This window comes from Ammospiza caudacuta, chromosome 5 (assembly GCF_027887145.1).
Source record: "Ammospiza caudacuta isolate bAmmCau1 chromosome 5, bAmmCau1.pri, whole genome shotgun sequence".
Lineage (NCBI taxonomy): Eukaryota > Metazoa > Chordata > Aves > Passeriformes > Passerellidae > Ammospiza > Ammospiza caudacuta.
The window spans coordinates 26,352,914-26,378,431 of record NC_080597.1 but is presented as its reverse complement, the minus strand read 5'-3'; positions in this window follow the sequence as shown (position 1 = coordinate 26,378,431).

The following is a 25,518-nucleotide window of genomic DNA, read 5'->3' as shown; positions in this document are numbered from 1 at the left end:
AATCATTTGCAAACAACACAAATGCAATCATTTTCAGCCTTGTTTCTCCTGAAAGGATGTCTGGGAATGGATATCCATGACTCAGTCTTTTGAGAAGTCAATGAATATGAATTGAAAGAAGAAGAATCCTCCATTTAAACTTCTTTACCATGGGTCAGCCTAGCTTCTGCAACTGTGCCACACACTTCATTCTGCTGAAAGTTTACTGCAACCATCAGAAAAGGTTGCCATGACATTAGCACAGTAGAGAAGAATTTCTATATTGTTGAGCCTGGACTACCAAACCACCACATTAGAATATTAGCTGCTAATATTTCCTCTGAAGTGTGTCCTATACTATCTTCCTTTTGAGGAAGAATATGTTGGTGAGATTTGTGAAAGCTGACAACATTCATCCCACCTTTCTACCACTTCTATCTGCAGTATCCCTGACTTTGGCCAAGAGTGAAGCAATTTTCAATGTTCTCACTCCAAAATGTTATTTTGTCCACAAAGTCAGGATGAAAATAATATAATTGCAGTAGGTCCCAGATGATACAATTTCAAGGTACCACAACAGAAGGGCTATGAAAAAACTCACGCGTTAAAAAAGTAATAAAGAACCTTTGGGGTATGTTTAGTTTTTCAAATCATGATATAATAGTTTGAAACTTCATGAAAATTCCTATGCCTTATTCCTTTGTCCTGCAAAAAACCACTTCAAATAAAATTTCACCCTATAGTGCATTGGTGTATTCCTATTTATGTACACAGAGATTAAGAAGATATGCACATCAGGTAAGTGTTTGAGTGAGTTTTTAGCAGTTTTATCTACTTATCCAGAGTCAAAATGATCATAGTTAGATCATGGCATGGGATGACAGTACATTTTAAATATATAAAGAGATTTTATAAAAATGACAAGGGCAAATCATTCTAATTAGCCAAGAAAGAGAGAACAAAATGTAAAAGGATTAAAGGAACATTGTCAAATTACATTTCTGAAACCAGCTAATTGTAAAAAGTCCGTATTATGGCAACTTACACTTTTAATAGCATGTCCTGGTTTTGAGATTATTTAAAATTCTCTTGAGAAGGAAATTTTCACTTCCTGTTCATTTTTGGAAGAAATATGAAAACTGGTTTCTTGCCATAGATGTCTCATAAGTAATTATATGTCAAACAGTTTATTGGTTTTTACATAAATAAGTTAGAATAAAATAACTTCTTCAAATCTGCCAATTACAGCCAAATTTTCATCTTAGTTCCATTAAAATACATGGTTTTCTTAAAGAAATCTGGCATTTCTCTACCAGACAAAGAGAAATATATTGTGCTGTCTCTGCTATGCTACTGCCTGTATTCCAGTAATTTAGAACATGTATTCAAAAACAAATATTAGTTCTGGGAATCTCCTTTTTCAACTTCCAATTTGGGACCACTAAAAAAGCCCATTTTTCAAAGTTGCAGTACTTAGTTCTTTCTGAAAATGAGATTCCAGCTCAATGTCTCAGAAAATACAGGTCCCTGAAACAAACAGCTGTTTTGAAAAACTTTGCAATTTTTTAAAATTGCATAAGCTTTCCAGAAGTAGCATGTCAGGGAGTTAAGAAGAAGCATTTGGTGTCTTTTGGTATTTTCCTTCAAATGTGTCATCTTGTGACAGTAATTCTTCAGAGGAATGATGGACTAACTATGGTATGCTAACACAATTGCAAATATCCTCTTTCCTTTTCCTGCAGAGATACAAATCTAGATTTAAAATTCTGTTATGTAAGTGTATTAGCTAGTCTGCCTTAAAAACATTGCTGACAGTCTTAAATATCCCAGTTCAAAATATTTTTCAGTGACATCAAACATTTTGTGGATTATTTCTTTTTTCCCTTGCTTTTTTCTTCTTCTTCTGCTTCTTCTTCATTTTTTAATGCCACAGAAATATCCCACATGTTTAGTTAAGAACTAAGATAATTTTTTCTTTCAGGATAAATATTTACTATTTCCTAGCCAGCCAAAATGTTTTCCTAGAGTAGCCCTGCCATGGGATGCTCTTAATTACCATTGAGAACTGCTTTCCATTCCAGGCCCTATTATTAAAATCAAAAACTTAATGAAAAATATGAAGAAGTGCAAAAAAGCAGATATGCTGGGATAATAGGAGAACTGGGGATGAGTGTAATGAGTGCAATGAGAGCCAAGAATCTTTTGGATAACTGAATGACTCCATGAACTGGCTTACAGACAAAGATGAAGGAAGCTTGGCACAACTAGGTTGTCTAAAAAAATAAATGGTCATTGGCATGATCTGCTACATGTATTCATAATAAAAAACAAGTAATAAAGAGAGAAGAGTACTGTTTAGAGGGACATAACTGGTCATGACTTGACTATTGCCATAACCTGAAGATCTTCACAATGCAAATCACAACAAAGGAAACTTCCTGACAAGATCTTCAGGTTGTTCAAATTACAAAGCAGGGCAAAGGAGCTGAGTGCCTGAGGCTAGACTGGGCAATAGTTAAACCTGTTGAGTACACATTTTACCATTTCTTGAATTTCATATCAAGAAATTCTAGAAAATGTTTTAGATGGCAAAGCCAAGGTAAAAACGAAGAAATGTTCTTTGGAGTTATAATTGCTGACTGTGTTCCACTAAAGCTCTGCAGAAAACTTTCAAGAAAGGACCTTTCTGTGACTCTCAGCTTCTGTCACTGGTACAAATAGAGAGTGCAGCCTTAAGCCTTTGGAGGTAAGATAAACTAGATGATGCAATAGATCTTATTCATCTCTATTTTTCATGAGTACACAAACAAATATTCATGCCTGGGAACATTGATCACTGTTGGGTAGAGGTCTAAATCAAAGAAGGGATATAATGTTTTGTACATGCTCAGCACACACTGTTCTGATGTTTATAAGTATGTAATTTCCAAACCAAATTTCTTCAAACACAGCAGTGCATCATTCAGGAGTACGTTCATTTTCAAGGGTGAAGTTTCAAAACAAAGTTGTTTTGAGTTGCTGGGGCTGAAAAGCATATGAAAAATGCCTTAAATGGTGAAAACAATTTTTTCCCTCCTCTTCATTGGATAACTTTGAAAAAAATATAAACAGCTGGATTGATGTTTATGAAAGTTTCTAAAACCAACTGAGTCTTGAACTGAGACTGAGCATGAAAAATGTGAGCCCCAAAGGTAATATTTTTTTAAGAAAGTTATAAATAGCTGTGATTTGGAATTGAAATGTCATTTCCAAGCTTGTCAAGATCATCACAACTGCAATGCTGCATTAACTTGTGTTGTGCAAAGCTGTAGCAATAATAGAAAAACAAATTCTCCTAATTTCCACTGACCTGCAGCAAGTTACTCTGTCAGAAATCTGTCATTAAAACAGAAAACAGACAGTAAGAAAGAGAGTTAGTAGAACTAAAGAAGAGAAGGAGAAAAGGAATAAGAATAAATGATAATTGGGGGCAGGAAAAACAAAACAAAACAAAAAAATAAAATGGAGCAGAACAATTTATCTTCAATTCCTCTATTTCCCCAGGGGAGGATGAGAGTTCTTTGGTCAATGTTCATTTTTCACTACACAGTGGTGAAAACCACAAGACATAGAGGTGGTAAAGAAGAAGCCAAAAAGAAGATGAAAATTGGAGGGAAGGTAGAAGAAGTGGATAAACTAGGGAGCTTAAAAGAGAAATTATCAAGGAAAGTAATTTTGGAGGTATTGCCAGAATTCCTTGAAGAGTCCTGGAATGATTCTCTCAGTTAGAATTCAGTGAGAGCTCCACTTAAAACCATTTTTAGAAATCTGCAAAAGCAGGGCAAAGAGAGAAATAAGCTGTGTGGAGCCTGGGTGGAGAAAGAGACAGCCTGGAATTGTCCAAGGCTGCCAAACCATGCTTTTTCTTCCTACCACTTGCTCTAACAGCATAAATCTAAAGCCTTATCAGTTTTCTGCTGATATAATTTTCACTCTTCTCAGATGCAAAGCATGTGCCCTGTATTCTGCATCTTCTACTTGTCACCAGGTAGTATTCAATGAAGGACTCTTCCATGAGTTTGAGCCACAGCCTCAACTCTTACCTGCTTCCAAACCACCCTCAGGGGCTGAGCATCATTCCTAGTCTTTCCTGGATAAACCAGCTGTCACATTACAAACACCCATTCAGGTTCTGGTTTGTCTAGTTAAGAGTGAACTAACTGCTGCTTTGTGACCATAACCTCATATGGACAGACAACAACAGGAAAAAGCAACCTCCTCTCTCCTCTGAGTACAGATATTCTCTCTCCTTTCCCTACTCTTATTTTAAACTAGCCATCCTTGCTCCCTAGCCAACAGCAAGAAAAGTTCAGTGACTCATTTCACCCATTCTGGTCTTGCTGACATTTAGAAACAAATGTCAAGCAGATAGCTTCTCTGGGAGACAAGAGAGAGGCATTGTCCTCTGCTATTCAAAGAACCTTGATGCAACATTCTTAGCACTTTTTGCAATATTCTACATATTATGTATCTTAAAAGGTATAAATGATATCCAACTTCACCTTTATTTTAGCAAATTCTTATCAGGTAATAAAAGAGTGTTTAGCAGGCACATCAGAATAAAGATAATAAAGCTGATAAGAGAGTGCTTTGATCCATAATTTCCTTCCTTCCTCTTGGGAACATATGTGTATGCTTGTTTTAGGGACATTTTGTACCAAATACAAGAAGCTTCTCTTAACCCTAAGGATGCCTCATGAAATGAGTGCCACACAATAGAGCCCACAAGCAAACGTTAGGTACAGCGTGAAGGTGATGAAAGGCAGGTATCTAGCAGCATAGATTCAAAATTCTGCTATTTGAAAAGTTTCCATTGGGACTGTTTTTCGAAGACAAATATCTCAGCCAAATGTGTGCACATAAATATTTTGATCTGGAAAATGCTGATTCTGTAGAAAAACAAAGCTCCTTACAGCAGAACACATCTATAAATCTCTATCCACATCTACATCTAAATAGACTGAATTTTGGTTCTGCCATACATCAATAACCATAAAGATGCATTGTGGGACAGAGTCTGGTTTGTTGAAGTTCCAAATCTCTATATTAGTTTGAAGTTCCCTGGAGAAAATGTATAATTTTAAGTCTTGTAAGAGACTGTGAGGCATTCCACAGGCAAATAGCTCTATAATGCTGTGGTATGGCTCTGTTTAATGCATCTCTGAGACAAACAATTTTTGCACCAGAATATATGGGGTTTAATTTTTCACAAATACTTAACAACTTACTTCAGGAAGCAAAAATAATATTCAGCTTAATTCTTTAGAAAACAATAACATGTCTAGTAAATGTGAGCTCATACACAGGAGTTTTCAGCAATGAGAAGGCTTAACATGAAAGCTGGGGTGGAGGTCATTCTGCACCCTTAGGGAGAATGAGTAACAGGTACAAAACTTTACAGGACTGTGGCACTTGTTGACTCCCTGATGTAAAAAAAGAGTGAGAAGCCTCACTTTAGGGTAAGTCATTCCCATAACATGGTTTTGCTATTTTAAGGACAGTAGAAAATTCTAGGCATGCTTTATACTGAGAGATATATAAGGATAAGATGAAATTTCATTTAGAGGGAAGCTTTTAAGGATAATTAAATCAGCTCTTACATAATTTAGGTGAACGGCCTGGGCAGGCAATTAGAAATGTATCCCAAGCTCAACAGCTCTATGACAAAACATGCTAAGACAAAGTGGACTTAATTGCTTCTTTTTTTTGCATTAACATTCTGCCAGAGGTAAAGTCTAAGAAACATTAAATAATTTGTCCAAAATGTCCCCAAAGTTGATGGAAACACAGAAATGGTATCTGACACAGGTTCTATAAGAATAATACTCTATGCAAACTAAGTATGTCTTCTGGGTAGCAATCACAATGGCTCCAGTCTGCCTTGATCAAAGCCAGGGTCTGATGGTAGGATGAGACCTGACAGCCTCATATTTAAAAGATTTGAAGACTGTGCAGTTAAAAGTTACAATGGTTATCTACAGCAATGGGATCTACGTATCTTGGAATGAAAACAGGGTCTGTAATGACATCTTGTCACTTCTGGTTTTAGTGAAAGTCAGAACAGCTAATCTTTAACTTTCTCTTCAAATGGTGATACACTTTTGATCATGAAACAAAGAGGAAAAAAGAATGCAGAACATACACTTTTAAAGGTTTTTTTCTTTTTTTCTAGAGAGGTACAAAGGTTCTAGGTGTTTTCAACAGATACTTTGGATCACTTAGTAAAGGAAAATGTTCTGGAAATACCAAGAGCAGTACTCCATGTGATAGCCTTCAGCACAAAAGGTGGCTTAAGATCTTTCTGCCCACTGCCTGCTTTCCTTCCTCCCTCATCTCCAGCACTCTCGGTGTTTATCAGTGCCTTACCAGTGTTCTGCTCCATATTGCATCTATGGGTACAGTTTTCTACAGTTTTCTTTAACAGAAAGGAATCTCTTACAGAGAGAGAGTTTTTGGTTAAAAACACAGAGGTTTGTGTATGCATGTGTGTGAAAAAGATTTTCCATTCTTTCAAACAATCCCACACAAGAAGTAGGATGGTAGGAAGTGAAGGAGTAACTTTTGTCAGGATGTAGTTCACTTAAAGTAGCTCTGCCACCAAAGAGGTCTTAACATAAAAAAAAAAATAATATTTGTAACACTGCTCACAGGTAGTGCAGCATTTTCCAGTCTTACACAAAATATGTTTCTCCACACAGACTGATAGATTTTTATTGAGCTTTCTGATTGTTCTATTTTATCACTAGTGGCAAGCAACAAAGCTATTAGAGCTTTGCTTTAATTGTCTATCAGGTACTATTGCAGTCTTTTGGGTCTGTTTGTGCTACAGCGTTTTTAATTAAGAGGTTATGGACCTGCTCACACCCATGAGACTCCATTAAATGCAGCTGGATGGTACATAATGCTCACTGAATTACAACACAAAATCTGTGTGACTGTAAACGTGCTGTCTTAAGACATGTCCAGCAAAAATGCAATGAAAAGATTAATGAAGCTTGTCAGCTTGTCTAATAAAGAACCCTGCCACTCTGTAAAGAGCTGGAAAGCACAGAAAATTTTGTCACGGTCTTTTTGTTAGACAAGATGAGCACTGAAGCCCAAGCTGAAGTATAGACTAGAAATAATTGCTTTTCATTTGATATAGTTTTGTTTCTCCCTCAAAAAATTCAGAAAACGTGGAAAAGGGAGAGCTATGAGTCTGGAAGGAAAGAGAGAGAGAGAAAGAAGGATGTAGTTTGCATTTTGAAATAGGTCGGTAAGAGGTAAAATGAATGGAGGGCTGCTGGTGAACATCTGGTGATTTCAAGAGTTCTGAGTGTTAGCAACAAAGAGGTTTTGGGTGATCAGACTTGGAATGACTGCTTTGTTAGGAAGGTCCTTCCATTCATAACTGGGTCCTGGTCTGCTCCAGGAATTTGTTGTGCTGTGGAGTGCTTACAGTCCACTGCATGGTACTCATTTCAGTCTGAGAAAAGCAGAGATTCATGTATTTCATTATTTCTACTGCAGGATCTCTGAAAATCTTACAAATCTAAGAAACCAGCTGTTTTTACATTTGTTTCTCTAGCACAATGTGATTGTTTCTTTAGCACTATTTATTGTTATTTGCCACACTCACTTAGTGTTCTTTATAGGTGACTGGTTTGTGGAGGAATATGTGGCTGTGCTGGGGATTTTGAACATGATTGTTCAAAATACATTTATTTTTTAATGTTAATCATGATAATTAGAAAGTTGAGGTTGGTGAAATCCATGGACACTCTAATGGCCAGGTGGTTGTTAATAAATTGTTGAAGAAAATTGCTATAGGATTCGTAGTTTTTCGGTCAGATGAAGAAATTATCCTCATACAACAGAGATGTCCTGCTATATACAACTTCTCACAAACCTCTTAAACACTGATTTTTTTTCTGATTATTATTCCTTCAAGAATAACTGCTTGTATCTTTCCATGGGAATTGGTGACACTCCAAGCGAGTGACAAATAAATGAGCTATTTTGCATTACGTCCAGTTTTAAAATCTGCATGCTGCAGTGTTCTTCAGTGTGAGATTGATGGTAGAGGATCCTGGTAAAATGCATGGATATACTCTGAATGATCAGAGAGGTTTTATGCTGAGAAGTTTTTGAGGTGTAGTTTGTCTGAGAGAAAAAAATGCTGTCTGAGTAAAAAAACTGACACAGACATTCTATGTATCCAACTTCTATTACAACTGTGGTTGTGTGTGATGCAGCTACCTGAGTTCCAGTATTCACCATTATTGAGAAATGTATAGAAAGATCTAGGGAACAGGGGTGGAAAAAGAGAGCTGATAGTGCAGCTTTTTGTTGGAACTCTCTGAGAAGTCATTAATAGTGTCTTTGAGTTTAAAGACACAGAAGCCCATATCTTTTTGCCTTGAGTTTCTTTTTGTTCTGAGTATCAGAAAATTGCTTGGTTGTCTTGCTGATGCAGTCTTGCCTGATGCATCTTTTCTGTAGCTCTTAGAGAATTTAAAGATCCTCATTGTTTTCAGTGAGAGGTAAAATATAGCTTGAGTGGAGATTATTGGCTACTCTCATCCATCTACATGAAGATAAGGTCATATTTTGGGCTTTCAGATGTGTGATTCCCAAAGCAATCTAATTTAGAGCTTGACAAGAGGAAGAGTGCCTAAAAGCAGAGACTATTGTTCCAGGAAAAGAAGTTATTGATATGTAGCCATGGGAAAGAAGACTAAAATCTGTTTTACCATAGAAGTCCCACAGCTGGGCTGGCCATCACACACATTGAAGGATATCAGGTCATCCATCCTCATTAGCTCTCTTCCTTTTCCTACCACTAGCTGTCTGCAGAGCAGGGAGCATCTAAGACAAGATGGGCCAGAGATTTGGTGGAAACTCCCCATTTACTCAGTCTGTGTGAACAAAAGAAACAGTGTTGGAAAGATAAGAATGGGAAGGACAGAAGTGTGCTGGACAGTTCCTCGACAGTTCCCTTCAGCCCACTATTCTCCCACCCTCACAGGAAACAGAAATGGAACATTTTTCAAGATTAAATAGAGAATAGAGAGAGGTCGTGCAGAGGGAAAAAAATGGAGCAGAAGGAGAAAAAAGCAGCAAGAAAAATACTGACATTTGTTACACTGTGGCATGGCCTGAAGGTCCCATTTTGTTTGTGTACCCTTCTGCACGCCATTATTTCAAACATCACAAAAATATAGCCGTTACCCTGGGAGTGTAAAAATAAACAAATCCTGCAAGAAACAGGGGAACCAGATTTACTGTCAGAGGTCTGAAAATGCTGGTAGCAACAAAACATGTTATAGGGAATGGATATAATAAAAGAGAACTGTACAGCTTCTTAGTCAAACCCACATAGATTTCAACAACACCCAGGTCCTGCAAGACATCTTTCAACACCATCAAAAGACAAGGAAAAAAGTTGTCCTTACTGAAAATAACTTTCAATGTGCTCAATGGCACAAAACATCTTTTGGTTGCCGGGACCCAACAAACCAAAACCTAACTGCAGAACTGTAAAATATTTTCAGGCATCAGCAACTCTTTGAGAGATGAAATCAGGCTAGTCTAAAGGATGTATTTTACCATTGTGTGATATGCCAGCATGACAAAATCAAAACCAAGCCTGCTTTGAACAAGCAGAATGAAAGAGATTTTGAAACAAATTCTTTGAGCTTTTTGTCCCCCAGCTACTTGGGATCTTGGATTGTGATATGCCATACCCTGGGAATATGTGTGCAGCTGCTGGAGGAGACGGTTTGTGCAACTGGAGTCCAGCCTTTCATAAAGGGAGGAGGAAAGACCAAGCATCTGCCAACAGCTGTGCAAGGATCACATCTCACATAGCACGTTGGTCTTTCCAGGCAGCTGGTCAGAGTTCAGCTCTACTCACCTGACTTTTGAAAAATGAGGATTATACTTGCTCACTGGAATTTTAAAGCATTTTTCCAGGAACATTTAGCCCTCATATGCAAACACATTTGTCTGAAAACCTGAAGGAAAACTCTTGTTTTCTCAGAAATTTCTGGCAAGCTTTTTTAATGCATATGTTAGAATCTGTAAGAAAGCCAATGAGGAGAAGGGTGAATAAGCAAATAACAGCTGATTCTAAGGTTTAACTATTAACAGGGAAACTGGTATACAAAGCAGGTACTAATGCCCTTGGAGTAACAGTAATATCATTATATAACAGCCAGAGAGAGCAGTAATGCTCATTGCTATACACTGTGCACCAGTTACTATGATAAATATGCCTTTTCTTTTCTGTATAAGAATTTATCCATGTAGAGTAATATGCTCAAAGTCAATTACATATTTTCTCTAATTGCAGCAAAAGGTGTTTCAATCCTTTTAAGGAAGGTGAAAAGGGAAAATACTCTATTTCTTTGTTTTTCATTAATGAATTAGTTCCTTTTTTATTTTTTGAATACAAATTTTCTAATCCTAAACACAGACATGACATTTGCTTGCTGGGTGAACTGGGAAATAAAAAAAGCTCTTTGTTATGACTGACAAAATTTAATACATTTTGTATTGTAAGTCAGAATTTTTACACTCATTAAAAAATCTCTGTAGCTACCAAACTCACTTTACATTTTCCCTATCTATTGTTCATGTTTCTAAACTCTCCTAAACCATCTCTTCTATGTATTTTGACTCTCATAACACTAAGCCTTCCCTCCTGCCAGAAATATGAAGCAGCATCCAGAGGTGTGGAATCCCCCACTGCAGAGACCTTTCCCCTCCAACAAATAGTTTTAGGCCACAGTTGTGAAATGTGTGTTAGCTTCCCCTTCTGTACTTAGGTTTCATAGACAACAAAGGTCTACTGATGATACCAGTTACTCCGTTAGCTGAAAAAACAGGAGTTCATGTTGGCACCCAGCCTCCCAGCAGTTTTTGTGGAAAAGCCAGGGTGCAAGCTCAGTGAAAAACTAAGCTGGCATGCCAATATTAAAAGTCTGAAGAGGCAGATCGTGAAGCTGAGGAAATGTCAGAAACAAGCATACATTGCCCTCTATTCCAGGATTCTTGTTCAACACACAGAGTGGATAATGGAGGAGATAGGAGCTGGCGAGAACATAAGGGATGTTCTCTGTTTCAAAAGCTGGATGGCTGAGCTTTATTTCAAATTCAGCTGCCACCTTTGCACAGGATGATGGATAAAAGTGTAGCAATAATGGATATATACAGGAAAGGTTGATTATGTTGTGCAACTCACTTTGACTCTTAACTTGATTGTCATTTCAACCTCAACCATCTTTTAATACATTTCTTTCAAAAAGCATTTTAATGCACTTTAAAATGGGTCTGTTTCTTACACCCTGGAGTGCCTGTTGGCAGGCTGTCCAATGCTAATCTGTTGCTTCCAAGGATCTGTTTTTCATTCTACTGCAGTCCTGTCTGCAGGAGTCCTGCCATCTCAGTGCCTCACTTACACATATGGCAGTGTGTCTTGATGACCACGTGGAGTTGTTCAGGGGCAGGCAGAAATTGAGCAGGTTTTAAGCCACTGTAGCCAGTGCAATGATTTTAATCTAGTTCTCACTGGTTCTTCACTAGAAGAATTATGAAAACATTATAAAATCATGTGAGAGAGACCTTGGATAAACCGCAAAAAGTCTGATAAATGAAAAAAGTCTGAATAACAGTAAAAAATGTGCAACCAGGCTATATGCATGCATTGTTTGGAGATGCGTATGTGCGTGTATTCATGATGTATTACAGGCTCTTGTCATAACCTTTTTGCAAGAACACTTCATAACAACATACTGCTTTTCACCTTGTAGTTGACTGAGTTTTGCCATTCTGCAGAATTATCAAACAGGAAAACACATTTTTCCTTCAGTTGTTTTCCTCCTGATATTTGTGAGAAGGCTGGAATCAGCACTGACTCGTGCTAATAGGAATCACTAGCCAAAACACCACAGCTGAAGAGATTGACCTTTGCCAAAAGCAAATTCATTTTGTGGAAACCAATGGACAGGGACAGAACAAGAGAGCAGGAGACAGTTCCGACAGTAATGGGCTGTAATTGAGTTCTCAGCCTTGCTGTAAGTGCCTTGGTGCTATTGTGTGTGAAAGTTGCTCTGTTTTATGCTCTTTGTTAGGTTCTGTCAAGCTCCATTTAAAATAATGAGGCCCGTCACTCACTTTCTCTCCATGTAGTTCATAGCAGACAAGAGAACTTTCAAAGGAAGAACAAAAACTCATCTGCAGAGAAGAGGAGGATGTTGTTAATTACTGATACCCAGGAATCTTGCAGAGGCAGTCAGCCAGGTGTGACCTTGACAAAGGACAAATCAAACACACATTGTCCAGTACTTTCAGCCAACACCTTTTGTTCCCAGAAGGTTCAAACTCACTCTGGATGCCCTATGGATCTCATGCTCTCTAGCAGCCTATTGCACGTCACAGGAGCAGGATGGATATAAAGAATAATGGGTCTTAGAAGAACCTTTATGAAAGTTCTGTTTGAATCAGGAGCAAAGGCCATGTGTGGAGAGGTGCTGAGCACTCACAACTATGCAATTCTCCAGCAGAGCTGAAATGTCCATAGTTCCTTTGCATGTAGGACAGCTCTGCTGGGAATTGATTGATCTCATGATCGGGTGTGTGCTGTAACTATACACAACTGTTCAGGGTGCAATAACCTGCATGTGTCAAAATATCCATTAGCTAATCCTAGTGGCACTAATGAAAAGATAATTTGCCCCTACAGAACCCTCTTAATCACCTTTGAACAAAATGTAAAATATTATCCATTGTTCTGAGATGAAGGTGGGCACAGGTTTAATTACGGCTTCCTTCCCTTGTACTAAGAGGATTGGAAATCAGACACAAATCCAGCTGACTGTACAATCTTTACTGATCAAAGTAGGAACTTAGGGCTTGAAGGTGGAATGGTCTATTACTTCTGGGCTGAGGAATGAAGATTCAGTTGGTTTGTCTCTATCACAGCACCATCAAATTTCAGCATCTCTCACTTTATAACCCTGTTTTGAGAAAGGGGTAAATACATAAAACTCTAAGATACAAGTTTCTTTTCTTCTCCAGAATGGGAAGCCAAAAGAAATTAGCTGATAGAGTGAAAGCTCTATGGAAAAGACATAAGTACCTGGCAAGCAGAACATGGTTGAATTCAAAAATTCATCACATGACACCCGTTCTAGCACTGGGTTTGCTTGTAATGTATGAACAAACCATTAGATGTCCCTTTGCGCCTTGCAAAGCTCCAGATAGGGCATAGTCCCCAGGTAAAAAAACCTTCAAATAGGAAAAGAAAAAAGAAGTTGGAGCTCCTGCTGTGCAGAAACCTTTCTGCCTTTTTTGCCAATTGTGGTGCTTTTTAGTAAATTCCATTCATTCAAGAAGGAACATGTTTCATGATATAAACAAACTACAGGCATTCTCCACTCTCTATGTTAAGCATATCATTCTAATATGTTGGCCAGTGTTGAACTTCAAGGCTGTTGGAGCAGTATGTTGCTATTGGAGCTATTATCTACCTCCCACTCTGGACAGGTAGATAATGTCCTCTTGCAAAGTTTAAAAAGGAAGTCCATCTCTGGAGCTTTACTTCGCCCTCCTGCAGGAGGAAAAGTTATCCTAAAATACTGAAACAGCAGCAACAAGTGCATCTGCCAGAAAACATGGCAAGTAGCATGTTTTCTGGGAGGAAAGGTTTCTCAAGGTTGCTGTGATCCAGAAGAGAAACCCTCTGTAAGGTATTAAACAACATCCTTTCTTCACAGGAAGCAAGAAGATGAGTTATCTGTGTTCTGGATGCTTGCCTCTTAACCCATCTACTCCTGTGTTGTCAGCAGTTTACCACATTCAGCATATGCCTTAGGTATAAAGAAAGGAAGCACAGTTTATTATTTAGTCATAAGTGTAATTTTATGATCTCTAAATTGGTGAAAAGACAAGAATTGTTTGCTATTCCAGGTTTGATCACATGTAGAGCTGCAGAAAGAGACACAAGGCTGAGTCTGCAAGAAACCTTATGATAACTTATTGTTAACTATCCCCAGACCTGCTGCTTTTCTTCCAAAATATTACTTTTCAGAATTCATTACATTTTCTTCCTTCTTTCCTTTTGAACACTTTTCTTTTGTCTTTTCTCAAAGATATCACTACCAGTACTCTCACCTTTCTTCCATCTATCTCAGAATCAGGTAATATATTTTTACATTGGGTTGGGGTTTTTCCCCTCCTTTTTTGGTGCATAACTTTGTTCCTCTGAGTATAAGAAGACTTAGACAAAGCATTATGAACTCCAGTCTTTAAGACTGGTATTTATTTGCCTTCTGGTTGGTTTTGTCTTTAGAGCTATTTATTATTGGCTGTTCTCTTCTTTGGGGTTTCTCAGTGGTGGCACTCAGGTTCCTTTATTATACACACCAGCTGAAATTTATATTCACTGTTCTCTCATAATAACAGTAAAAAGAAGGGAAGATATCTTATGCTGTCTGTTTATTAGCAGCCTAGAAGGTCTCTTTGGCACTGGTGTTGCTGATATAGTTCTGAAGCCACCAGATTTGAGACCGAAAGTGGAATTTCCAATGACAAAGACTTTACATTCCTCATCTTTCTGACTAGATTACTGTCAACTGCTTGGTTGCATTTTATTAAGACTATGTTTTATGTTATTATTTTTTACTTTGCTCCTGCTGCTCGTGTACATTTAAAACTGCTGTTCATCTTGCTGCTCAGGGCTTTCTGCAGCACAAGATGCACATGGACTACGACTTAAGGCTGTCTGTGGAAGAACTGGGGAGCTGGGAGCTATGTGCTCACATAGCCTCATCCATTAAATTTTAGGAACTTGGTTTGGGCGGTAGTGTAGGACTACAGTGCAATAATGTTCTGGAGGTACATGTTCTGCATGTATTTTCCCATGGCACAGAACAGCACAACAGGGGCTGCCTGCCAAGCAGACAACCCAAGCTCAAGGCAGAAAGCACATATAAAACAGCCAGAGGAAATTTTTGCAGTACACTCAGTGCCACACCAGTAATTTAAGTTACATTTGAAAAAAGCTGTCCAGGGTCTGGGGACGGTTGTCAATTCTGTTTTACCTGAAGCACACTCTAACTTGAGGCTTGTCTGAAAAGCTGACCAAGTAACATGCTCTGCCATGAGTCCCTGATATTCTTCAGTGTGAGTGCTCACTGCAGCAGCCAAGCAGAAGCTTGGAGACTTTAACTGATCTGCTTGCTGCATCATCACCTAGGGAAGAGATTCAGTGTCATATTATTGTTATTGGACTCAAGCTTTAGTGCTTTTTTTAAAGTTTTTTTAAAGTAAATAGATTTCGCCTATTTACAGTCATTACTCAGAGGTGGCTTGACTTTGGCCATCTGAGAACCAATTCCTACAAGACTCATTAGTAATGTAACTGCAGATGGATTGCACTTTTGTCATTCTTTGTTCAAAGACTTGTTCTAGGAAGAAAAGTGTTGCATTTTCAGTAAAAAAAAACCCACCTTCATCTGTGATCATCCTCTCTCCTTTGTTGTAGCCAAGTCAGTAGCAAGAGAACAGAAGTTAGATGGCTGGGCCATGCTAGTAATAGTACAGCATTTGCAGAAATATGAAATCCATGCTGAGATCCTCAACTCAATCCTAAAAGCAGGGAAGTCTCTGCTGACAGTCCCGAGTTTCAGTGAGACATTATGGTTCAGTACTAGAGCATCCTCTTGCTTAAGCTGGTTTTTCAGGCCTGTGAGGCAGTGCAACATCCAGAAAGGTCCACTTTCTTGCAAAACTGGTTGGTCTGAAGCTGCAATGAAGTTGCCTTCCTATGATTACTGGTCTAGCACTGCAGGAAGTCAGAATTCCACATTAGAGTTTGGAGGAGAAAGGAATCCCTGGGATATAAAGAGCTGCCCCTTGTGAGAAACAGGACTTAGGCAGATAGTTGAAGAAGTCAGCAAGCTCCCCTTGAGCTGGATGGGATTCAATGAGTGGCATAGCTCTAGGAAGCAAGAAAAATATGGGAAGAAATATTTATAAGGAATCCATTTACTCTTTAACTGTAATCTGGATTTCACTTTGTTTGACTTGGATATTTGGGGGATGTATGCAAAGAACATTTGAGTTCCCAACAGCAAAACCTGGGATGCAAAAAAATAATATCTAGAGGGAAAGCTTTCTTTCACTTTGCTACAAATCACTTGGCACAAGCTTCTTTATGTGCCAGCCTGCAAGAGCTTCTCATGCCTCTGATCTCAGTTTTAATTAAACTCCACTCACATAGTGGTTCTCATAAGAGGCAATGCAACAGCCTGCAAAAGTGATTCAGGTGAGAGTGGAGGAGCAGGAGAGTGATGGAAGTCTCACTTCTATCTGGGCTATTTTTATACTGCTCTCATCAGCACAGTACCAGGATGCCTTCCACTAGCACAACAAGCTGCACAATTAGCATCTTGTAACTGTGCCTCTTTCTCTCCCCTCCCACCTCCACTGTGCACAGGGGGATTGTGGTTTCAACTAAACACTTTAAATGCAGAACTAGAAGTTTATAGATCTTCAGCTCCTGATACTGAAGATTGTGGGTTGTTAATGGCTGAGCCAGAAGCATTCTGACAATGTAATGTAATTTGACAAAACATAACCCAGCCTGGCATAACATAAGTGATCTTCACCCATAGCACTTATTTCTCCATTGAAAAACACTAAAAACTAACCTACAGAAAGCTACCAGCATAGTTAGTGCCAGCAGGGAAGATACAAGAGCCATTTCCCAACAGGAACAGCTGGCATCCCTGTCGGCGGCACAGGTGATAGGTAAAAGCCAGATAGGTGTTTTTGATGAGTAGCAGCGGTGAGTCAGCTCCCAGTGACCCCATGTTCACCACAACGGCGAGGCAGAAGGAGAGGGAGCTGAAATACAAAAAAATGAGACAGGAAACTACAACTAAGAAAAGCTTTTTTCCTGGGCCACAAATCGGGGGAATACTCTGGGCCTCACATGCCTGCCTCCTTCAATGCCATTTGATCTCTAATTGCTGCAGCAGCTTTGATGGGCTGTGATCCCCACTGTGGCTTTGAGACGAAGTAAAATATGGACAAAGTAGGAAGAATCATCGATTCTGGTACATAATTCATAAAACTCCTGTGTAAAAGATCCAGTTCATTAATTCCAAGTTGATGAAATATTCAAAGGAAGATAAATATATTTGCAGGTATTAGACTCTCAGGCACTTAAAATCTCTCAGGACATTGCGCCAGAGAGTTCCCAGCCATGTTAATCATGTTGTGCTGTGAGTAACCTGCTGCAGAGTGCACACTCTGCCAGATAAGGAGAGGTAGGAGAGCAGGCAGCTGGAGAGTCATGGATGGCACCAAAACCACCAGCCTGGCTTCCAGTCACCAGGGCCTTAGGGTAGCTTGGTGCCCCCTATGGACTTCATTGTGAGAGGACATTGGACAGAGTAAGAAGCCGGGGAAAGCCCCAAAAAATGCTTCCTCTAAGTGGAGGGTTGTTCTGGTCTGTCCCAGTGGTGCACTGAAGTGTGGAAGCCATTGAAGACCAAGTGGACAAGGCACTGGAAGGTCCTGAGGGGGCGAGGGAGGGCACCAGTGACCAAGTATGCAGTCAGTATCAGTGATTTCTCTGGTATATTCCCACAGCCATCATCAAAAGCCCTGGGGAGAAGGGCTCTGTAATGTGGTGTTGGGATCTCCCATGCACCTGGGACTGGTGACTGCAGTCACCACCACTCTCTGAGCACTCACATCTCCCAGCCCTGGAGAGGTGCATCTGGGTTCTGCTACCTTCAGCTCCCAGGGACATCACATCTGACATCCCATAGTCCCTCACAGCATCAGGTACACACCCCACAAGGCATCATCACTGAAGGCTCAGACATGTCCAGTTTCTCTTTTAAGGGAGACGTAGTCTTTAAGTCTTGCCACAATAGTCAAGTTGGTCACACCTCACTGACCAGAAGGTTATATCAGTAGCTAGAAAATATCTACCTGCTGAAATATGAGGAAAGCTTTACCAAGTAGATCTTGCCACCATCTTCTCCCTGTTAAGCTAGTCTCATTCTGTGGAAGTGAGAAAATCATGCTCCCTTTTCAAAGCTCTGGTGTGAGACCTGGCCAAATATTGTGTCTGGCAGGGTATGAAGGGTCTTTTGCATGCTAGACAAGAAAGTCAGCCAGATGCAAGTTGAGACAGAACAGCAGAGGCCATTGAACTGGAGCTTTTGAGGAGCTAGAAAGTAAAGGAAAGTGTCTAAGGTGCAGGAATACAAGGACTTCCTGGTGTCACTTAGCTTATGAACTACTGTGTTTTTGGGAGGAAAATTCTAGATCTTGGCTGGAATAAATATTCACTTGTCCAATTTTATATATGTTTTAGCTTTATAGCTCAGAGTTTCAAGAATATGCATATAGCTGTTTTCTGTTTGCTCTTCCTGTATGTGAGTTAAAACCTCAGATTATATGATGGCAAGAGGGAAGGACAAGTCCCTGCAGTGATGACATCAATGCAATAATATCCTAATGTTTATAATAAGCATGAACTTCTTACTCAGTATATAAGTGTATGGCTGAGAAAACAGGAGTCACAAAATAGAAATCATGGGAATTCAGCAACACTGCAGGAGAAAAACAGTCAAAGATAATTTAAGAAATATTTTGCAGTAATCACCACTGATTGGTAGCATGCCCCAATAATGAATTTCTTTGTATGCTTCTTGGTAGGTTTCCTAACCAGTGCTGGAAATGGCTTTCCACTGTGATTCTGGGCAGAAATCCATGAAGTCTCAGAAAGGTGTCCATATGCTCCTATGCAGTCACAGCCATATAAATGTAATTACAAAGATAAAACAAACCCAGCTGGTGAGCCAAGGAAAATGTGCTCTACCTCTAAGAGTCAGTCACCCAGTGCCCAGCGTGATGGCAATCAGATCATCCTTTCTTCTCCACACCAGTGAAGACTGAACTAGTTGATATTTGGTACAGAAATGTCAACTTTCCCTAATTTTCAGATTTCAACCCTCAGGACAGGACAAGTTTGTCTAAGGTCAAGAATAAACTGTTCCAGAATTGCAATCAATGTCTTCAGGAAGGCAAAGACTGTCTTCGTTTCTATTTTCTTCTCTTTCATTATTAATGCAGCTAATGGGCCTAGGGTAAATAGGAGAAGAAAATATTGTTGCCAAACATCTTAAAAGGTTTTCAGCTGGAGTCCTGAGAGCTATTACATTTCCAGAGAGCACAGAATAATTTGTTTATCTCTTCAGTAGCTATACCCTTTCATTCAATGCAGTTGTGAGTTGCTTTATTTTATTATACTAGTGCAAACAGATCCATAGAGAGACTATTTACTTTCAAAATGAAGTAACCTATGTGCGTACATTAAGGTACGAGCATGCAGACTGAAGGGTACTCCTAAAGGCTAATTTAGGTAAAAATAAAGAAAATCAGCCTGCCCAGTCTTTTTCCACAGTCAATGAAGTGAGAGAGTTCTTCTAAGCAGGCCAGCTCAAGGCATTTAACATTACGTATGTAACTGTTATCTCTCCACAGGCTGTAAAGTGAGGCTGGCCTGCCCCATATTATCATTATTCTCGTAAATACCCCTATGGCTGAAGCATTTATTGACACAGTGACATTGAGGAAGGTTAAATCCAGCTTTAAAAACCAAGTGCATTTATAACGGATTAGATAAACTGCATTAAATCCTTGCACAGACTCTGGAAAATGGAAATAAACTGAACTGAATAAAAGCTACATTTGTTCTGAAGAAGCATCCATCACAAGGTTTGAATGGAGTCAAATGGGCTTTAAATTTTTTTTCTGAATATTACTATATGGACAATATTCCTATAAGTGTCAGCACAAAGTATATCACCTGCTGTAAGTTTATACCCTGATTTGCTCTACCCTGCTTTTTCCACAGACAGACTTGAGAGTCTAATGCATCCACCCTGGAATTGCTCATCTGATTCCTACAAAGCTATTGCTATTGCAGAGGGATCTCAGTTTCCAGACTTTGCTGACTGACCTGGAAAGACCTAGAGAGGGTAATAAATTATCAAGTGAAAGTGGTTGATTTTTTTACCTCTCTTTTTATAATTTCTTACACAGTATCTTGTTTGGCAAATTGTGCCAGGTGATGTTTGTCTGCATTTGCCTCAAAACATGGATTTTACTTTGTCAAAACTTTTCCCTTGTTGTTCTTTATATCTGGTCTGGAAACATTCAATAGCTACAGATGAGCATTATCTCAATATCTCACTAGTGATTTTACGAGAATTATGGCTTTGACTAAAAATACAGGTGAAATAAAGATTCCCAAAGAACACTGCAGGTGGTGCATGAAGAAAGATGTTTTTGAAACAGACCTAAACTGGCATAATTGCAGATGGTTTCCCAGGTCAGAAATGAGGGGTATCATCAGAGCCATCAGGCACAGTTGCAGACATAGGAAAAGAAGGAAAAGTGCTGGTCACTGCCTGATTATGGTCTCATTTGCTTGCTCAGAGTTTGCTTGACGGTATTCCTTCCTTGTCTTCTCTTCCTTTGGCAATCTGATTATGGAAGAGTATACAGATGTTCACTGTAGAATTTGCAGAAGCATATTTGCTATCTTAATCTTTGAAAGCTCTAAATTGCTGTGAGGACAAAAAATGCTATTTGAAATGGAACTGATTTAGGATGCCATAAAGTAGACTTTCTTCCTCGTGCATTCCACACCCCTTTTTTAATCAGAAAAATATGGTACATGGATAAAATGAACAAAAATAGCCCGGATCACAAAGTATGGGTTGATAGAGCAGATTTGTCTGCAGAAGATCTCTTCCAAGTGGAGAAGCATCACCCAGGAAATTTCTATAAAATTAATTCAATGCTGTTGTTTGCCTGACACTTGAATTAGACTTAGCGTTGGTGGCCAGTATCTCACACAAAAATGTGCAAAATGCACTCACAGCAGGGCGCTTACTGGACTTTTCATGGACAGACAATGTCTCTCTGTTTTGCTTTAAGTACTTTAATTCTGTGATGGGCACAAACAAGATTTAGTACAGAACTGTCAGTCTAGCACTACAGGACACAAAGGAAGATTGAAGTTCAGTTATCTTGGGATGAACAGCTCCAGTATCAAGTACCCACTGCGTATCAAGGACTCGCTCTTGAAGGAGACTTTTTGAGATAAGCTAAGTTTTACAAACCTGAGCACTGATCAGTAGCATGCAAATAAATAAAGCAGCAAATCTCCTTTCAAAAGGAGACCAGGAACATCATAAAATATTTAACAAGGCAAACAGGACAGGGTTTAAAGTGAAGTGAAAAAGCAAATTATCTGCTGAATGGCACTTCATCAGCTCAGCTCTTTCAGTTCCACACCAGAGATGGCTACTTATCAAAGAGAGGCAAAAGATTGTACCTATACAATCATAGGTCCGATAAGAAGAAAAATGAGACCTGGTTGACTGTGTGATTAGACAGAAACAATAGCATCAGTGGACCCAGCTGTTCAGTATACTTTCCCCACTACCATGGCCCAGGTCTCCATGTCCTCTGTCTGACATTTTGTGGCACAACCACAAGAATGGCTGTCCAGAAATAGCTAGATTCACAGACAAAGCAGAAATTACACAAAAGGATCAAATAAGGCCTTAGTTTTGTGCCAGCCCTGATGATGTGTTTGTGTTTTCATAGAGGCTTTGTTATAACCTTGGGAAATGTCATGCTACTTTTAATTCCACACAGGATCGAGATGAGCTGTCAGTTTCCACCACAAGACACAGTGAATAGCTTTAGAGAGAAAAAGTTCCCACTGCAAATTTGAAAGACCAGCCAAGCACAAAATCTGCTGGTTTATATCTAAATAGTGGGGAAGGAGACATTATGGACAGATTCATCTCACCTAACTTCCATGTGACTAAAGACCAGTGGCTGTGATGCAGTTGGATATATCTGAATGAATGACCTTGCCTTCCCTTCGTAGCTAAATGAGACCTCATCACTGTAGCCAGTAGAGACTAGACAGCAACTCTTCCTTTTCCCAGCTTTTCACAGAATATTTTCTGGTAGTCCCAGAACCTGTGTTATGTAGGGTATTGACCAGTGTGAACAAACATGCTAAGAATCATTACTTTTCCTGGAGTATTTCTAGTTTGGTTAGTCAAGACAGAAAAAAAGTGGGAGAAAAGCATTATTATCATGTACTACAACTGTGCTATTTCTTTCCCCTTGTTCCTAAGTGACACAAACTGCATACAAATTAAATTTAAACCAGGGAGCATTAGGGGGATGTGAAATTGCATTATTTGGAACAGAATTCTGAAGGAAAGTGTGCAATGCATCACTAACTGTGGATAGATGCAGCCAGACCTTCAGATCACCTTTCTTGCAGGGCCAAGCATACATCAAAATGCTTCATGGAAAAATACAAAATACAAATACTGTTTCTTTCCAGCAAAACACATTGATGGCTCATGCAAATGGTCACATTTAAGCAGTGTAAAAATATTGTGGCATGGCAGATGGTCCACACTTGCACATTTAAACTCTGGCTAATGCAATGACTCTGGCTAATGCAATGACAGTAGACTGAGGTCTGTCATGGTGGGTTTTTTAAAATAAGATATGGAGAGGCACACAGAGAGTTCCAGAAATTTCACAATTCAGTTGGTCAGCAGAGGTTGATCATGTGTCTGAAAATAAGATTTAGGGGGGATCTACTCTAATTTGTGATTATTGCTGTTACTTTGCACAGACTAGGTCTTATTCCAAGAGTATTCCCATCAGGCTTAGGTGCAAATTTTGCCTCCATTTGCAAATATGCAAAATGTGAGTAGAACAATGAAGAAAAGACAGCATGTTGCTGCATGTCTGTGGAGGAAGTAAAATTGCTTACACAGATGGTAAGACAAGATGTCCTGATGATTCCTAATGGCCTTTTAATCCATGAGACCTGAATATCTGAGAGGGATAAGGAAGATAAAAATCAGAAAGGAATGTAAGACTTTGCTCATAAGTCTTGGCAAGGTTAATTTGTTTTTAAATTTGAATGACAATAACCACCCACATGATCATCAGATATATCCCACTAAGAGGGCATTTTTTTTCTACAGTGAAGATAGGATGTGCCTTAGAGAATCCTCTCTGAAACTTGGTAGGAAAAACATCAAATTGACTTTTTGTTTTTCAACATGTTGATTCATCTTTCATAAAAATCGGCAAACAGCAGTAGGAATATAAGTAAAGTTTGCTATCCCACCTTTCTTTGGATAGAGCCAAAATTAATCTTTCCTGAGTTTCTTGCTGATGGTGGTAAGCTTAAACAAAGTAAATTTTACATTCATAGTAATTTTCCTATTCGCATTCATAGTAATAAGCTCATATGACAGAAATCTAGCTTGAAAAGAGTTAAGATCTGAAAAGGCATATGGCTATATTTGTGTGTGTATACATATATAACTGGAATTACAGCTGCCTTATGGAAGAGTGTAATATCAGACACAAACCCCATACCCATAGATGGTATTTTGAGAAGACACTCTACACTTATTCCTAGAATGAGTCGTTACCTCCAGATAACTTATAATTGCATAGAACAATATATTAAATGGTAGAGAAAAGAGGTGCATGTCTTCTTCACTCCTTGAATTTATGCTTTATGAATTGGCTAAAACAAATTTTAAAAACATATTTCAGCATGCCAGCACAAATTTTATAACCCAGACATCTTTATCAAGAGAATTCAGAGACCTCTATTCCACTTGCTCTCAATAATCTCTTAAGGGCCTCTTATTTTGAACATGGGACTTAACTCCAGATCCTCAAAGATATTCAGTCCTGTAGCTTCTGGTCATTTGAATAGAAATACCTTTGATAATATGAACTCTAATTCTAAGCAAGTACACGTGAAAATGTCACTCCAGCATTATGGACATATCTCCAGCTAAAAATTAGACCACATTCAACTGGAATGCGAAGTATATGTACATTTGAAGTATAAGAAATATTCTGGAACAAATCTGTGAATAAAAATGTATGATCCACCACCAGCAACCTGTGGTATTTTAACAAACTGTTGACTTATGGTCACACTAACACTCCAATGGGGCAGTTTGTGCACTTGCTGCTTGTAAGGCAATGAGGTTTAACATGGAGCATCATGTGATAATATGAAAATTAGTACTTTTTTCCCCCACAATCTGTATGTAAGCAAGCTTACTCAGTGTTTGGCTTTCATTCCACTAAATTCACTGTCCAAGCAGACCACATTAAAGTGAAGTGGCACACAGTTACTCTTGAGTATGTCTGTACCTAAATCAGTCTTTCAGGTAAAACCAGGCAGTTCAGCCAGGCGTCTGGAAACTTAGGGTTCTTCTACAGCCCATAAAAGTGGTGGAGAGATATAACATGCCAGAAGGCAATTCATCCTCTTCAAACACAGCATCTAAGAGTCTCTCTATCGGAGAGCAAATCTAGGCAGCCAGGCTGCAGAAATCATTTACTGTTTAGAAGGCAAAGGTAAGAAACATTAATCCCATCACAAATGTCCAAATACAGAGCTGTTTGGACATTGCAGAATTGGGTTTTTCAAGTAATTCCATGCACAGGGTAGCTTTAAATCTTCATAAACTAATCACAGTGATATGTGGAACACCAGATACAACATCCAGTGCATTTCTATTCTAAAATCCTGGGGGGGAAAAGGTGGTGCTGTTGCCTACCATGTAATATGTCAGGAATAAAAATAACTGAAATAGTTTAAATTTTTCTGGAAAATGCAGCACTTATATTATAATGCAAAGATTAGAATGGGAGGTGAGATTAGAATGGTCCATCCCTCCATGATTTTCTTGCATGCCAAAACACTACATTTTAGGGTGGAATTTCTAAAAAGGTGGCTGAAATCATCATCATACAAAATTATTTACTTGTGATACTTTCTCATTAATATAGTGTTGTATCTCAGCTTCAGACTACAGGCTTACAAATGAATTAATATGAGCAGTTTACTGAAACATCTAATCAGTCTCATGTATTTGTCCTGGGATGATTCACACATAGCAGTTACCCAACTGAAAAGCAGGTCTTTCATTAACAGCTAAGAAAGGTTAAAAGCTCTGGAGTTAAGGTCTTTGTTCAAGGGATCAAACAAATAGTTAAACTCTACCTGCAATTCATTACAGTCAACGCTCTTTTTGCCACTGTAAGAAAAACACAAGTCAGTTCTTTTGAGTTCTGCTCATCAATATGCAATGCAAGACGGAATTTATCTTATTTTTATCACTGAAAAAGCAGAGCTGTGTAACTTTATGGGGATACGCTGATTTTCACAGTGACCCAATAGCTTCAGTCACATGGTCCTGGAAGCAACTTAAAGCACTTGAAAGTTTGTATTTTTGTGTGTATGAAAGGCCAGAACTCTTTGTGATCCTGTGCAAGTGAAATTCAACATCCCTCATATTAGGTTAATAAAACTATAAATGTTTTCAATGCTCCGAGAATCATTCATTC